The 17,910-nt window shown below is 39.7% G+C and overlaps 1 protein-coding gene across 5 annotated transcripts in view; it reads right to left on the bottom strand.

Annotated features, from left to right (window-relative positions):
• FHIP1A (FHF complex subunit HOOK interacting protein 1A) overlaps window positions 1-1,579 on the bottom strand; it is a 79,272-nt gene extending 77,693 nt beyond the window's left edge. For 2 of the 5 annotated variants that reach the window (XM_077177207.1, XM_054633610.2), the window contains exons 1-2: window positions 1,266-1,579; window positions 837-1,000 (exon numbers count right to left, since the gene is read on the bottom strand). The gene's annotated coding sequence lies outside the window, so the exon portion shown is untranslated. Of the gene's footprint in view, window positions 1-836; window positions 1,001-1,070; window positions 1,160-1,265 lie in introns of those variants that run through there. The other 3 variants (XM_077177206.1, XM_077177208.1, XM_077177209.1) reach the window with 2 other exon arrangements.
• Window positions 1,580-17,910: the final 16,331 nt, after the last annotated feature.

Below are 17,910 nucleotides of genomic sequence, written 5' to 3'. Positions count from 1 at the left end.
AACTAAGGCCTCATGCTTCCCCATTAAGATGAGGCCCTAGATTCTTCTTACTGCTATACGGGAGAATAAAAACACTGTTGTACTAAAGGAAAATGTAACTATAAATGCTTGCACAGCATCAGTTTCACATTGATCAACAGAAAATAACCTGGGCAGAGAGGGCACTGGCAGATTCTGAAGTCACATTCAGTTCAATCACAAGTAACATGGTGGCATACAAAATTACACAATCAGTTTTATGCATTTTTTTTCTTCTTACTGTCATTGTATGAGATATGTTAATGCTAATCACAAAACCAATCAAACAGCCCAGGAAAGAGAAAAGTCAGACTGAAATAAAAATCTCCAAATACCATCAAGTATGCCTTAGCCTTTCTCAGTTACAAGAAACCACATATCCCAACCCGGCAAACTCCTATACTGGCAGGCTGGCCTTACACACCACGTCCCAGCAGACAATGGGCACCTGCCAGCACCTATGTATTTGTCCACGTGGAGCAATTCAATCATGTTGAGTTGCCACCAGCACCCTTGTGCAACAGAAAGGTTCACATGACGTTGCTAATAGTTCCTCAAAGATCAGAGAAAGCAACACAGTAATCACTCTGCCAGGGCACACTGCCTTCTCCCGTTACCCGGGCCCCGAAGTTGCCGAGACCCCTGCCTTCCTTTGGCATCCAAAGCAAACGCCAACATAGCCTTCGGTGATTCGTTGAGTGACGCAAGGAGAAAGAAATAATCAGTGTTAATTAATTAACCTGTTAAAACAGAAGTCCGAACCCAAACTCAGCACCCAGACACAGGGTCACGGGGGTGACAGCGCCACGCAGGAATACCTGGCACTCCGTTAGGCGTCACGCTTGGGAGGAAAAGCCTTCCGGAAAACAAAAGCGCGTATCCCATGCTCTCACCTCGGCACTTGAACGCTCACACAGCCCTGCGCGAAGCCTGGCTCCTCTCTCTCCCAGAAGTTTGCGACCAACGCAGCCCAAGGGTCGCCCTACAAACCAACAGCGGAAAAGCCGAACCAAAAAGATAAAGGGGATTAGGCGGGCATTACTTCCACTGACCTATATACTGCCCTCAGCCCGCGGCGGCCCTGCGGCAGACAGCAGCTGCTCGGCCGGGGTGACACCGGCCTGACAGCCCGCCCCGCCTGCCGACGAGGCCGAGCGGCGGCGCGACACCCCCGAAACTCGGTGAGGGGCCCGTCCCAGCCGCCGCCGCCCCCTCACGGCTCCCGCCCCAGCGGGACCAGCCCCTACCTGGCGCGGGTGGCGGCGGAAAGTTTCTCCGGGGAGGGGCCAGTCGGGCTCCACTCCCTCTCCGCCGAAATCACCGGCTCCGGGAAGGAAGGAAGAAAGGAAAGAGGGAGGGAGGGAGGTGGCCACCCAGGTAAATCGCCGTCCGCGACGGGACAGCGGGGCCGTCGTTAATCCTTCGGACGGGAGCGCCCTCACGCCCGCCCGCCCCGATGGCTCCGTCCCCTCAGGCGGGCATCTTACCCCGCGCTCCCCCACCTCCCGCTCCCTCACGGCGGGCGGCCCCGCTCGGCACCGGCCGCCGAGTTTGTGTAAGTGCGGCCGGGCCGTGAGTCAGAGCGGCGGGGAGGAGCCGCGACCTGCCGGGGGAGGCCCGGCCCAAGACGGCCCTTGCCGGGCGGGGGCCCGCCGAGAGACGATTCGCGGAATAGAGCCCGACTTGAGAAACGATTACCCTGCAATTAAGAAAGCTTCTTGCCATCTCTGCTTGCCTACTTGGAAAACCCGCAAGCCAGAAGTACCATTTTAAATCTATCCCGATCTTACAAATGAAAATTAGAGGTAATTCCCTAATGATACAAGCTGCAAGGTGATCAGTGGCCTGGAGCACTTCTCTGAAGAGAAGCTGAGATAGCTGAGGTTGTTCAGCCTGGAGAAGGCTCTGGGTGGGAGACCTTGTTGTGGCCTTCCAGTACTTGGGAACATCTCTCATGAGCAGGGGACTGCAGTAGCTGGGCCTTTTTAGTCCAGAGAAGAAAAGACTGGGAAAAAATCTCATTAATACATACTAATATGTTAAAGGAAGGTGCCAAGGAGATGGTGCCAGACTCTTTTCAGTGGTCCACAGCCACAGGACGAGGAGCAATGGGCATAAACTGAAACACAAGAAGTTTCACCTCAGCATGAGGAAGAAGGTGGCAGAGCACTGGAACAGAGGTCATGGAGTCTATGTCTCTGGAGACCTTCAAAACCCATCTGGAGGAGTTCCTGAGTCATCTGCTGGAGGTGAACCTGCCTGGGCAGGAGAGTTGGACTAGATGATCTCCAGAGGCCCCTTCCAACCATATCAATTCTGTGATACTTGAAGTAGGCTCATAAAAAAGAGTGAGAGAGACCTTTTGTCCCATTATGGGCACTTAATGATAGCACAAGTGCTAAGGCTTTAAAACTAAAAGAAGAGAGCTTTAGATGAGATGTTAGGAAAAAATCCCATATTCAGAGGGTGGGTAAGGCATTGCAGCAGGTTCCTCTCAGCTCTGGATGTTCCTTCCATGGAAGTGTTCAAGGCTAAGTTGTACGTGGCTTTGATCAACCTGGTCCAGTGGGTGGCATCCCCACCCATGGCAAGAGGTTGGAACTGGATAATCTTTAAGATCTCTTCTGACTCACGCCTTTCTGTGATTCTGTAACACTATATAGTTCTTATTTTTAAATACCTCACCGTAACTGTGATAGACTGCTGTGGTGAATAGTTAAGCATAGTTCAATATGCGACTATGTTTTCTTCTTTTTTTTTCTTTTTTAAGGCTTCAGATAAATTAATTAGACTGTAAGTGTCCTTATTATGGTTTCACTAAAGACTCAAACTAGGAATAGACGCTGGCCTATTAGGGTAGCTCATTTAAATAAATGTATAGTATAATCTACCAAGTGTAATGGTGTTGTCTCTAAGCTCAGGAAGCATTCTTTCCAATGCTCTATGTAATTAAAGGATAATTTACTGAGATTTCTAACTAACTAGACTCACACAAACTAACTCACACCTAGGTATGCCAGAGTTAAGTTTTCTCAACCCAGGATAAAACCATCATCCAAAAATCCACTAAGAAATATAACTGATGTAACATTACTGAGGTTCCTCCACTCCTCCACTTAGGAAGACTGGAAGAATCATTGGTCCTTGTACTATATTTTGGCACGCATTGAAACTAAATCTAAACTTTAAGGAGCAGGGAGTACTGCCATTTCTAGGGACTATAATTCCTCCCTCACATGCTGTTGTTTATTGGCTTTGGAACTGCAAGATGAAATAGTAAGGCCGTATAATTCTTTATTGAAAATGCTATGGCAGAGCTGCTTGGTGCTCAGCAGATCTAGTAACACCATCCCCTCACAGTCTGAATCCAGAATCTATTGCCTAGATGTCTGAGCATCATGTCTCTCTTTGCAGAGCTGTTTTCCAATGTTAGATCTGGTATTTCTTTACATAGATTCAGGAAGCGGCTTCCAAGGGCTGCTATTGAGCCTGGGTGCAGAGATGGATGGCTTTTGTCTAGGACAGCAGAAAAGAAGCCAGCTTAGGAATTTGGTAGACTTGTCTAGAGGACTTTAGGAGAAACTGAGAGGATACTTCTGTTTAAATTGTTTAGTCTCAGAAGCAGGGGAAGCATCAGCCAGCACACGGAGCAAAGATGCCCTTTGTGTGAAACTCTCCTCATAAGCAGATCATTAAGGAGTGGGCCTCTGAAGCACTGCCTCTTGCAGATGCTGATAGAATCTAGTTTGCTTCCTTCTGTTGCTGCTCTAAGCATTTTAAAAGTAGTCCATAATTATTTTTGCTGTGATAATTAGGTTGAATCCAAGATAGCCATCCTTTTACATCCCTATCTCTTAATGATTTGATAAGCTGTTCTATCACACAGAGTTAGAAGAGATGGAAGTGTAAAGATGGCTTATCACAAGCTCACACTAATCCTGCTACTCACCCTCTTTGTTCTGGAGGCATTCTTAGCTACTGAGAAATACTTCACCCAAATGTAAGATTTAGAGGCATAACACGTGAACACAAACACAACTGACTGACAGCATAATTGCAAGTAGTAAAGGTGGCATGAGATTTCACTACCAGCACTTGCTGGTCTTGAATGTTGTGCCATTGATACTGTTCTGCAGTACCTCTAGTGAAGTAACTAATAATTACTACTAACTTTGTAGTTACAGTAGTTAGAGAACACAACAACGTTTATGCTTATACTTTTGGTCACAAGTTTTACTCCACAAAAAAATCAGGCTTTCTAATGAAATTCCAGAAAGTTTCTGCTTTCTGTGACCCAGGGCATGCCTTCAGCATCAGAAAGATATTTTCTGTTGCAGACAAAAAATGACCAAGTGTATGTACAAAGGCAAACCAGACAGCTTTTAGAAGAGCTCTCTTACAGTAGATTTCTATGCCATTTTTTCATGTTACATATTTTATCCATTTGTCCATAAAGAAGTGTACATTATGCAAAGTATTGAATTACACTCTCCAATTATTAGTCACAGGTGCACTACATAGAGAAAATCCCTAAGATAGAAATAGTTTCATTTAAAGAAACCCAAATTACTGTCAACAAACCAGAATGCTCACTGTAAATTAAGTGACCTCTGAATTGTCCCATTTAACACAAATTTTTCTTAGATTTGATCTAGATACCACCTCAGTAAAACAAGCCTATACCACATTTGTTTCTTAGCAAGAGATCTGATTTCCAGGAAAGGTGTTAGAAAATAAACATTTCCCATTTTAGAAAGAAGAGAAATAAGGCATTTTCCAAGTCATGTTATATGCCTTACTACAGCCATTGTTCTTTATCTTCTCTGAGCAACAGAAAAAAATTCTGAATTTTCTCTACACATACCTTAAAACTTTCATACTAAAAAAGGAAAGCGCTCTAAATGCCTATGAAAAACCTTTGGTTACTTCTACCTAAATCGTATTTCATCTGAATGGTATAAAGCACATTCATCCCTTAATGTTAAAAGATGTCCTCAAGCTTTTTTTGAGATACAGTTTTGCAGATATTTTGCTGCAACACACTCTTTTTAATGTAGTACCATCCTAAAATCATTAGTACAGGACAGATAAATGTTGCATTTACATGGATAGAATCCAGACACTTGGCTGGACTGGTAACTAATGCAAATATGTATATAGATTGGAAATTACTACACTACCTTTAAATGTTTGTACCTTGATGAACAAAAAAAAGTTAAAGATTTCATAATCTATCTTAATTGGTATGTATTGATTTACCTGTTTCAAGAGAACACTTCAAATGAAGGAAAATTTGTTTGAAAAGTTATATAACAGGATTTAGTTGAAGGGATTTACCTATGACTATTACAAGTTAGTGATTTATGAGACAAACCAAAATAAGTTCACTGCCCCTTTAATAAAATTATTTTTCCTCTTTAAAACCAGATTTGGTTATCTATGATACATTGTAAGGGCCTGACAGTAATTTTGAGAATACGTTAATTCACTGTGCTCCAAAAGTCAGTCCACTCACAGTCTGTAATTTCTCATGCACTGTAAAATGTCACAGGTCAGCACTGCTAGCAAAAGAAGTAATCTTGCCTTCCTCCACCCATTCTGTTCCTCCCTACATTTCCATCTTCCCTGATCTATACAGCTGTTTAATAAATGAGATCAGTTCCACGATCCAGATTAAAATTAACCCCCCCCCCCTTTTTTTTGTGCTTAAATTTAACATGGATCAGGTTTTTGATCTGCTTCACCTGCCACCACATAAATCCTTACTCTGGCACAGAAGAGGGAGCAGCATGAGGGCAAGAATCAACTGGGGCGCCATAAATTAGCACAGAGAATATATGAAGCAGAAAGTATGATTAAAAAAATGGCTTTTAACAGATAGGAATCTATAAACAATTGTACTCTATTCCTTTGCTTGTGAGGGTGGTTTTTTGGGTTTTTTTGAGATTATGTGCCCAAAGCATATGATACAATATTGCCACTCCATTATCTGAGAATTTGCCTATGTCCTCTTTAGGTGCTCATCTTTTCTCTTTGTGCTTTAAAGACACAGAGCTGAACCCTGGACTTGTGCTGTAAATCCTTCAAACTGTGTCTTTGGGGAGGAGGAAAGCAACTGACAACTTAGGAAAAAATCTTTTCTTCTGACAGAAACAAGACAAGACCTCCTTCCTTCTCCACAGGCTGCTAGATTTGCAGGATAGAAATTTTTTCTGTCTCTTATAGATTTCTTTCAGATTTGCTAAACCATCTTTGCCAGAAAAGATTTATGTCTGGACCATAGCAAATCCCTTACCTTAAGAATACAGCTGGAGGATATTTAACAAAAATATATCCCTAGAGGCTGAGCAGTAGATATATAAAGGCTCAGTCCTCCTTTTCTAATTACAAGTTGTACTCCAAGGTCCAGGGGGAGATTTGTCCAAGAACTACAGAACACATTTTTTAGTGAAAATTAGGTTATCAGCATTACTCTGCTGTTCTGGTGATAAAAACTGTGATTATAGCAAATATGCTATTTGTGCAAATAGAGCCAAAGCTACTTCTCTATAACTATCTGTGTCACATCATAATCAATAGTGAAAAACATCCATGTTGTCTAACACTACTCCCTCAAAAGTCGTGTCTGAAACCCTGAATTTAATAATTTAACTGTTTCAGACTTGTAAAAAAAATAATGTTGACAGTTCACCAGCAGGGAAAATTTTAGCAGGCCACAACAGCAGTGCTGCACACTGGGTCAAATACAAGGCCTCTTCCTAGCTAATTATGATGCAGTCTGTGGAGATTCCCTAGAGAAGCACCTGCTTATTAATACCTACACAGTGTTCTCTGTTTCCATAACATCTCCCTTAGTATTCACCATTATACTGCCCTTCCAAAGTCACACCTCTCTCTGCTTTCATAAAGCCTTCTACTTTATCCTCCTGATAGACCTTTTGGTGGACTCTAATCACTGAGCTACTGACAATGGGGAATAGGTTACCTGTGATATGAGAAAATCCCAAATCCCACAGTCTGAGTTACACAAAGCCTATCTACCAAATGTGAAATCAGTCATACTGGAATTTTGCAATTTTTAAAAAATTATATTTAATTTTTTTATCTTTTCCTGATATAAATTTTCATCTGCTGGAAACTGAGGGAAGGAAAAATAAATTATACTGTACTAGCCCCCTGCTCTCTGAATACAATGGCTGTGCAGCTGCATGCCTGGGAAGATGCAGAGATAAACAGGCAATGGAAGTTCATATAAGCTGGCATGTCTCTCTTATATTACTTGAAATACAATGAAATATTATTAAGAAGCATTCTTGTGTGAGTATATGAATGCTGATTTTCTCTGTGAATAGGCTAATGCTAGACAGGAGATGAACCATTCAGCTGCAAGGCAAAAAAATCTAAAAATCAGAGAGTAGTTGTTAGTAACGTTTTGTTTCTCTGCAAGGACTTTTTTGTTCCTTGCTTTGGTCTGGAGTAAAGTGATTCTTCCCCATTTTCAGATACTTTGCATGGCCAGTAGCTGTTACTTTCTACAGAGAAAATAAGAGGCAGAAGTAAGACTTGCCAAGGAAGAAAGCTTTGCTTTGCACTTCTTGCAAATGCAAGGATGTACAGAAAATAAAAGTTTATTTTCTGGAAACTGAGTTTGTTTTAATGTTTTGCATTGTAGGTTATTTTCTTTTCAGAATTTGTGGGTGACAAGAGTTAAGAATCTTAAGTACAAAGTACTTAATTGATAGAAGCTTTTGTGAAATCTTTTGAAAAATTCATTTTAACTTTTTTGCCAATAATTTGATTTATGCCAAATAAATACTTAGTTCAAGAGAAAAGCTGAGCACCCATCTTTATGTGCAATTAAACACTTCAAACTCTCAGAGTAGACAGCTGGAGAGAGACAAAACCTGCAGAATGACTACCAGCCAAATCACACATGTAAAACCCCATATTTTAAGGTCCCTCCTTGTTCTGCAAGGTATTCAATAGGAAGTTTACTGAAATTATCATAAATTTGCTGAATTAGAGGTCAATAGCTGTGGGAGATTTGGGGGTCAAATATCTTCATTGGTAGGTGCCTAAATTATTTTAAATAAAATCCTGTTGGGATTTTTTCAAAAGCATCTAGCAGGTGAGAAGCACTCATAACCCTTTGCATTTTAAAATTATTGGAAAAAACACAAAGACCAAGTTCCAAGTCTCTTTCTCACCCTCTGAGAGTTAGTTCCTAGCTGCCAGCTGATAAAATCATCCTCCTCTTGTTTGCTTTTCCAGGATTGTGCTCTTTGCAGCATAGTACTCCAGCTCCAAAAGACTCCCTAATTTCCCATTTTGCATAAATTGATGGGTAAGAAATATTGATGCAAGGAAGGGAAGTTGAGTTTGAAATTTTTTGGCCGAGTTAAAATTGAGTCCTGATCTTTTATATTGCAGGCAAATGATCTATTAATCTACTATATCTAGAGCCAACAGCAGCCCCTCAGCAGATATGTTCTGAAGGAAGCTCCCTCCTGTTCTTTCTGAGAGCAGTTTCTAGATTCTGGGTGCTCTCTAAATAAAAAAAAATTTCATTTGCAGCCCTAATTTGTACCCTTAATGTCCAGGGAGTACAGAACTGCAGTTACATGCCCTGTATGACACAGTCCTTTAGCTGGCCCAGAGCAGCTCCCTGCTCAGTGGCACTTCTTGGATTACCTGTGTAGGGGCTACACTCCATGAGGGACACATAGCTCAGGCTGAATCTTACTCCAGCACCTGAAAGTCAAGCACTGCCACTACTGTTGGAAACCTGGCCATTAACTGTCCTGCTGAAGGCAGAATAGAGAACCAGAAATACTCAGAATTCAAGGGATTTTGTCTTTCAGCTGCCTTTTTGAGTACATCTATTTTTTTTCCTTTTGCTGTTCTTCCTTATATTTCTCTCCCCAGAAAGAGATTCTGTAGTATTTACTTGCATTAAGGGAAACTTGCATATTGTTGCCATTTACCAATACAAATGTGAATAATACATAGTTACTATCTGAAATAATTTGGATGATATATTAAGATGTTGTTAATTTTGCATTTGGACCCTTACAGTTCAGGTAATATGCCCTAAATGTAGAGCATTAGTTGTATGCCTCTGAGAAATCAGTTTGCACGACCAAGAACTTATATATTTAGAATGTAAGCTGCCAGATACTAGTGTCTTGAGATTCTTTATCAAAATAATTATTTAAGTTCAAGCTTGACACCCTTGCTTTTGAAAAACAACAATTTTAGAGACTCTGTCCTTTAAGATGTAGTCATTGGAAATGGCAATCCTGATGGAATTCAACATTTTTTATTTGTTGGCCCTGGCAGCTGTGTATTAGTAAAATAAATAAATTAAATAAACAGAAACATCTGTTCCAGTCACTAGAGGCTTATTGCTGGAGTTATCTGCATCAGATGGGAGGAGACGCTCTAGTAGAGGAGCTTGGCTTTCCAGAGCAGAGATTAGTGAAATCAGTAGGAATAAATATGTAGAATTGTGTGACCTGTGGGAAATATCTCATCTGCCAAATGATGATGCTAACTAGTGTTAAAGTTTGAAGTCCTCTAGTATCTATTCTGCATTATTCATACAAGTAGAAATCCCATTATATTCCAAGTGCTAGCAGAGTCTCAGTCTGTATCTTATTAAAAGGAAAATCTGTGGCTTAGTTGAGAACCTAAGCCTGTCAGATTTTTCTTTTCATTCATTATTATTGGATCCAGGATACCTTACTTCATATATATATAAGAAGAGTATAAATGTGTGAGTGTGTGTGCATATATATATATATATATATATATATATATATATGACTATACACATAATTTTTTGTGTGTGAGTGCACTGGATAGTTGTCATGCACAGAATGCAAGAAAAGGCAACCTAATAATGCCTCAGAATTCCAATTCCATTAATATCTCCATAAACCTGAGAGAGCAGACAAAATAGGTATCCCTCTGCAAGTATTCCTATGCTGGTATTCCTACAGGATAAATTGATCAAAGCTTTGGTACAATTTTCAAAAAGATGCAAAATAAATTCTTCATCAGCTGGACACATATAACGTGCTAATTTCATGAAAATAACATGGGAAAGTTGTATATAGCCATGGGGAAAAAAGTGGCAGAATGAGCTAGTATGTTTCACTTTTTGATTGTAATCTGCAAGGTCAAATTGAAGTTGCTACTGGGTTTGCAACTGTATCCAGGAATACATGATAATAATAAATAATAAAATAGAAGGAAAACAGAATTGAAGTTTATAGACTTCTTCTGAAGATGATTGCACTACTGAAGGGCTATAGTTGTATAGTGCATGGTTATTTCAAATGGCAAAACCAGATTTCTTTGAAACTAGTTCTGTACTGAATCCTAAGCACTTCAGAAAATAATTTCTGGTAGTTAATCTGCTCCTAGCAGGAACTCACAAATTGGTTTCTTTTGATAGAAATTGCTCTCTTCTGGGAATCATGGAACATAGAATAGTTTGTGTTCAAAGGGACCTTAAAAGTCATCCAGTTCCAACCCCTCTGCCATGGGCAGCAACACCTTCCACTAGACCAGGTTGCTCAAACCCTATCCAATGGTCTTGAACACTTTCAGGGAGGGGACAGCCACAGCTGCTCTGGGCAACCTGTTTCAGTGCCTCACCACCTCACAGTAAGGAATTTCTTCCTCATTTCTAATCTAATCTAATCTAATCTAATCTAATCTAATCTAATCTAATCTAATCTAATCTAATCTTGATCTACCTTCTCTCAGTTTAAAGCCTTTTCGTCTTGTCCTATAAATGCCCATATTAAAAGTTCCTCTCCAGCTTTCTTGCAGGCCTTCCTTAGGTACTGCTAGGCTGCTATAAAGCCTTCTCTTCTCCAGGTCAAAGAACCCAAGCTCTCTCTCAGCCTTTCTTCCTAGGAGTAGTGCTCCAGTCATCTGATCATTCCATGGCACTCCACTGGACTCGCTCCAACAGGTCCACCCACAGCCTTCTTGTGTTCCCCACCTTATTCCTCACCTTCTTCTGGTTCAATTGTAACAACCAGGGACTCATAGAAACAGAATCATTCATGTTGGAAGAGATCTCTGAAAGCCACCTTGGTCAAGACCTTGCTCAGAGCAGGACCAATTAAACCTGGTTGCTCAGGGCTTTTTCCAGCTCAGATTCAAATGCTTTAAAATTTTCTAAGAATGGAGATTCCACAACCTCTCTGGGCCATTTTTCTAGTATTGGACTGCCTTCATGGTAATAAAGTTGTTTCTGGTACCTCGTGGTAATTTCTGTTTTCTAACTTACTCCCATTGCCTCTTGTCCTATTGCTCTGCCCCTTCAGTAAAAGATAAGGGCATGCTGCCAGCTCACATTCAACTCAATTTCAAACAAACTCGACCAGTATCTCCAAATCCTTTTATGTGGAGCTGCTCTTTACCCATCTGGCTTCTAGCCTGTCCTATTGCATGAAGTTATTCCATCCCTGACACAGGACTTTGCATTTGCCCTAGTTAAACTTTATGAGGTGACCATCAGCCCATTCATCCAGGATACAGAGGTCCTTCTGAACAGCAGCCCTGCTCTCTAGCCATGCCCTCCAGTTTGGTATCACTTAGAAACATGCTATACATACAATCCATCCCATCATCTGGATCTTTAATAAAGATGTTATACAGTATTGACCCTGCTAGTAAATGATAGCTAGCTGGATTTTGTACCATTGATCCTAGATAGTTTCCTGAGGCCTTTTGATGTTTATTCCCTTATTTTCAGTCAGTAAAGTCTGTGGCACCATTATTACCATAACATAAGCACTGGAGTGCTGCCAATGAAGAGATCTGGTTGCAGGTTTAAAGCAAGTGAGTTAGCAGCAGGTAGTGGTAGTGTGAGGGACAGTAAATGAAGCCTAGGAGGAGGTCTCAGGATCAAAGGGGAGTAAATAAAATGGAAGACAAGGCTCACTGATTAAAATTGATATGGTAGAAAAGTACTTCTGACACTTCCTTGGCTCAGAAAGAGAGAGGTTATTCAAGCTATTTTCATACTTTTCCTGGAAGTATGGACTATTTGCTATTGCAGAAGATGGGATATCGGGCTGGACAAACCCATCTGTGGCTCACTTCATGAGCCATTATTGCTTACTTGACTTTCATCTCTTTTCACATTAAAAATATGAAAGTATCAACAGGCTAAGAGGTAGTGATGTAGAAGTTGGAGAAAAGAAGATGTTGCCTTTGTTTTGATAAGCAGGAGAATATTGAGAAGGTTGGAGGATCCCACTATCTTTTTAATTCTTTAGACATCAATTTATTGCAAATAACTGTTACAGCTCTGGGAAGTACTGTATTTACCAGTTCTCTGAACTTTAATCATTGAATGTTCAGCCAAGTAAGTCAGATGGATGTGTGTGGGTAAAAGGGATATGTGGTAATTTGAAGGAACATGAGTTTGCCAGCAAAGGCTTCCTCAACTTTGTGTGAGGGTACTCTTTAGTTTCCAATTTGTATCTCAGTCTGCTACATAATCTTCAGTCTTGCTGAAGTCAAAGTTGTTAACTTTAAAGTATAGCACAGCCACTATTTGATTACTAATTGGTTGGCATTTATCTCTCCACTTTTCTCAATTTTGTATTACTTCTGGTTTCCAGTAATAGTAAAATGTGTGGACATCACAGATACAAATATCAGGAATTGCAGCATGAAGATATTTGTTGTGTAACAACTCAATTTGATAATTGCAGCTATTTGAAGTAAAATTATAAATGGTTCATATAAAATAATTTTGGTTTTAAGGATAATGAGCTGTATAATTTAGTAGCACTGAGAACTAACTTCTTTAAAAGTTGCTGTGGCTAATGCTTTTCTCACACTAATTTCATGCTGTTGAAACTCCACCAGCATTAATGGAGTTAATCCTAATTTTCATTTACATAAATGCAAAGAAAGCTCAGCCTCAGTGATTTTTTTAAATACTGTTTCATGGGTGCTTGAAATTGCTAAACTCACTTTATTCCACATAAAAATAAAGCTTAATGCAGAGAGATCTAATAGTTCTTATGTCACACACAAAACTCTCTGGCAAACAACAGAACAATGAAATTCTGTTCTTTGACATTTTAGATTTGCAAGGCTGGGTGAACATTCAGAGGCATTTTGAGCTGTATTTTTACCAATGAAAAGTCTGTGGAAGGAACTGCTTAACTAAAAATTAGCTTGCTGTAATGTTAGCTTGTCCACTAGTTTCCACAGATGATGGAAGTGCTTAACTGCCTGTATCAAAGGGAAGAAACAGCATTTGATTTTTAAGACATAAATCGAATACTTCATTTCTTACTCTTTGATCAGCTTTGCTTATACGGGCATGTAATCTGACCCCCTTTGCCATCCAATTTTCAACCTCTTTCCCCTCGCTCCCCTTAGCATTGAGCTTTTATCAAGGCCAGATTTCCCCCTCCCCCACTACTCCCCCCTCCAGGGAGCAGTCATGCCTCCTGCATTTTTCTCTCTAGTGTTTAGAAACCCCTCTGAAATGTTAAAACCTTAGGAAACACCCACTTCTTGTAACAGCTAGTGCAATTTTTTTTGTTACTAGGCTGCCACTCTATGGCCGTGCACATAAACTACAGCTTTAGTTCTACTGGATTAAGTTGTACTGGAGGAGTTTATGGGAATGAGTGAGAGAACATCTGGGCTTCCTGTCCTACAATGAGAGTATGAATACTTTAAAAGAGGACAAAGGAAAAATCTACCATATCATGTGTAGGCATTTACCAGACTGATATCTTAAATACATTACAGAATTTTTGATCAGTAATAATGTGCGTCCTGTAGTGCCCTAACATAGACCCTGCTTGTCCTGGCTGTCTCAAATAATGCCAATTTGTGTTAGATTTTCAAAGGAAAGCAAAAGGATAATGCTTTCAAAATACTCTGGCCAGGAAAAAAACTAAACACTTAGACTGACCCATGCCTGGTATCCTTCATAAGTATGAAGTTTTGATGATTTTGAATCTGTGCAATAACTAAGTCATAGAAGTGAATCAAGTATTTTAAGAGTAGACATTTATATGTAGCCATACACAGTGGTTTATAAACAGGTTAAAGGGGTATTAAACTTTTCTTAACAATAGTTTCACTTACACTGCTGCCTGTAAGTTATATAAGTCACTGTTTTCATGGCTGCATCTGAAAATGGAGAGGATTGCAATTTAACAGATGTGCCTGTGAGTAGAGTACTGTGAAGAAGTTGTAGATTTGTCTGCCTGTAAGCACTTTTACTTGAGTCCTCCCAGTATCAAGACCTTTCATAGCCAAAAGTCAGGTTCAAAAGTGTGGGAGTGGCACTCCATATGTGTGTACTATTATTCCTCAGCCTTGGACAATTTTGCATGTTGTTCCGTTCAGAAAGTGGAGCAAAAGCAAACTTGAGATGTGTTCCTGCCTTCATTTTTAGCACACCCAAGTTAAGAGGAAAACTCCAAAGTTGATGGAGATCTAATTTCTTGGAGATGTTAACTTCTGAAGAACACAGTCCCTGGTTATGACTTGTAAGTGATGATCAGTTACTACCTAAAATATTGTAAGGCTTCAAAATTATACTATTTTTTATTATACTATTATACTATTTTCTGTATAAATAATGTTTGAAAGTGATCTGAAAGTCTGAGTCCAAAGCAAATTCATTCATCTGAGTGAATAAAAGAGGTCTTATTGGCCAGAGAAGCCCAGTAGATGGAAAAGAAGCTCAGAAGTTTTAATAGGTGTTTTGCTTTGAATATTCTCCTGCATGCACTCCTAGATGTGCTGGAGGGCAGAAAAGAAGAAGGATTATTAAAAATTAAACAGCTTGCTCTTACTGAAATAAAAATCTATTGTACAGTTTTTATTGATTCAGTTTCATTAAACTGAAACAGGTGCTGACCTTTGGCCATGTTAGTAACATTGATCCAGACACTCTCTTCAGCATTTTAATATATTTTGTTAATGTAGGTTAATATTATAAGAAGGGACAAATCTTCTTAGAATGGTATTTTCCAGGATCTTCAGCCATAAGGCAATTTTGGTTTCTAAACAGAGCCAGCTGTTAAAAGTGCTAATTAGTTCTGCCAGAAGGTAATAGTGCCTATGTCCTAATAATCCAAACTGTTATATATATTAGGAGGTTCTCAATGCTAGAGTTATATCCTCCCATTTAGGAATATTACAAGAAAATTTTACTATGAACAGGAGGTTAGGAAAGAAGGGGAGATTATAAAAAAAATATGAATTAGGTTTTCAGAAAGAAGTTGGACAAGAAACATCTTGGGTATAGGAAATAAACCAGTATAAAAGGAGATACACGATTACCTCATTTTCTAAAGTATTTCTATAGCAGTCAGTGCACGCAAGAGCAACATAAGTGGTGTGACTTAAAACCATACGGAAGTTCCAAGTGACAACATTGAAAGATAATTAAAGGATTTTCAAAGAACAGGGATGCTGACCAAATAGCCAGAGGCTGGGATGCAGAAGAGAGTGAGTTTGCCTGAAGCACGATTCAGGCAGCGCAAGATCTCTCTCTGTAGTTTATTTGTTGCAGCAGAAGCACCAAGGTCCCCAGCTACCATTGGTGCCACGTAAAAATCTACAAAGTGCTGCAGTGCTGCAGCCTTTGACACTTAACACATGCAGCTGAAAGGCTCAAATCTACCAGCCAGGCTAGAGTGAGAATTAGAGCAGTAAGCAGTGAAAAAATATCAACACACTTTCTGTTGCATGGCACTGTGTCAGGCAGATGCACATTAAAACATATATGCAGAGACACAGAGCTAGCAAAAGCCAGGTCAGCTGTCATTTGCAATAATTAATGTAACTCTTGGTTCATGAAGATGAATTGAACTGCAAACCAAACCTGGTACTGTAACAGTTAACACTGGTTTTGAGCTGCCGTAATTAACTGAACTATTTCCTGCACATGGAGCTCCTAAAATGTCCATTTTGTACAAAGTGTTGTATTTTCCCCTGAAACTTTTGGAAAACTTAATCACCATCTACCATAATTTTTTTTCCAGCAGTATTCCTAAACACTTGGAAATGCCAGTGCACTATATTCCAGATATGGCTGCAATAGGGCTGCAACAGGAGATTATTTATTCTGCTGAATTCCAAATATGAGCCATGGCTATTCTTAGAATGCCACTTTTTCTTTGGTTTTACAATGGCATCACATAATAAACTTGTATTTAATTGCATACTTTACACCTGTCTGGTTTGGTTCTGCTTCTGAGATCACAAGTGGCCCAAACTGATATGTTTTTTAAAACAAAATAATATGCCCTCTATATTTTGGAAATGTAAAAATGTCTTAGAAAGAGACCTTTTCTTCCCTGTGCATCTAAATTAATCAAAAGGAGAAAGGGCCTATATAACCAAATAAATGTTATTGTCAAGACATGAAAATATAAATAACAGCTTCTACCTTACATTTCTTTTCTCTTGTTCTGTTTACTAGAAATTAGTCAGTTAAACATATTCAGTGTATTTATCTTATCATAGTGTCCAGGTGATTTTGTTATATCCAGAATCCTGTTGAGGCAACACAGAAAGTGCCTAGAGGACCCAAAGGTAGATTTCCCAGTCTTCCTGACCTTTTCCAGTAAAGATGTTGGGTAGCATCATTGAACCAGCAAGGGGTACAGCCTTAGAGAGGCTGAGTTAATTACCTGCATTCCTTGTGAAATGCTGTTTCACTTTTCTGTATTTCAGTTTCCTCATCCATTATATTTCCTTCCTCTTGTCTTTTTTGTCACTTGTTTGCTTGCTTGTTTGCTTTTTGGTGCTGTAGCTTAGGTTTTGGTTGGTCTTTTTTACATATTTGTTTGGATAATAAGCTATTCAGTGTAGGAACAGAGCATCTAAACTATCCAATATGAGTTGGAAGCTCTTTGTGTCAGTATAATCACACTAATAAATTCTTCAGCTCAGCTACTCTAGCTCACTTTATTTCACTAGACATAGCTCCTCACAGCACTTCCTCCTCACTAATACTCTGTTTTAGTGGGCATGAGTGGATTAAAATGAGTGTGCTGGACACCTGCTACCACACTTGCAAAACAGTGGAAGTCATGGTCCCATCCAATCAAGAACACAGCCCTAAGAGATACTGAGAGTAGTATCCCCTAGAGCTGCCCAGTGCTCTGCTCTCTCTCACCTCAGATCAAGTTTTGCATTGAAATAATCTTCTGTCCTGATTCTCCTGCTTTGTTTAATTATGTGTACAGTTTGTACTATTTCTTTTCATGTTCTGTCTAAGACCAGCATTTCTTTTCCTGTTGGCTTGACTGCAAAAGTCTATCCTGAACATGGATGGAATCTAGCACAACCTTCAGGCAGTGGTGAATCTCCAGTACTGTTATTTATAAAAGATATTCTGGGGACACTGTACACACAGTAGTAAATTTATTGAAGTGTAAAGAGAAAAATGGCTCAATACAATGCAACACTTCAGGAACACATTTTGATATAGCTCTCAATCACACACAAACATGAAGTTATACTGACTGTCATAAAAGAATTGGATGTGATAAATTCTGTGAGCAGTATATTAAATATAAGGCTCAAAAAGCTAGCCACTTTCACAGTGCCAGCTTCAAGAAGCTGGCTTGATTTTTCTTCAGTCTTATATTTAACAAATTGCCACAAAATTATGTGGGTGTTCTTTTCTTTCCCTTCAAAATACAGCTTTTTGAAACATCAACCTTTATTATTCTAATTTCTCATCCCAGTGGATAAATATTCATATCTCAGAATTTCCCACAGCTGGCAGAAATTGGCAGCCCTGTTGTTTGCTAGAAGAGAGGACTGAAATGGAATGGCCTTATTGCCCCCCAACTGTGATCACATAAAATCAATCTG

The sequence above is a fragment of the Agelaius phoeniceus genome, chromosome 4, assembly GCF_051311805.1.
Source record: "Agelaius phoeniceus isolate bAgePho1 chromosome 4, bAgePho1.hap1, whole genome shotgun sequence".
In the NCBI taxonomy this organism is placed as follows: domain Eukaryota; kingdom Metazoa; phylum Chordata; class Aves; order Passeriformes; family Icteridae; genus Agelaius; species Agelaius phoeniceus.
This window is presented reverse-complemented; position numbering and strand designations above follow the sequence as displayed.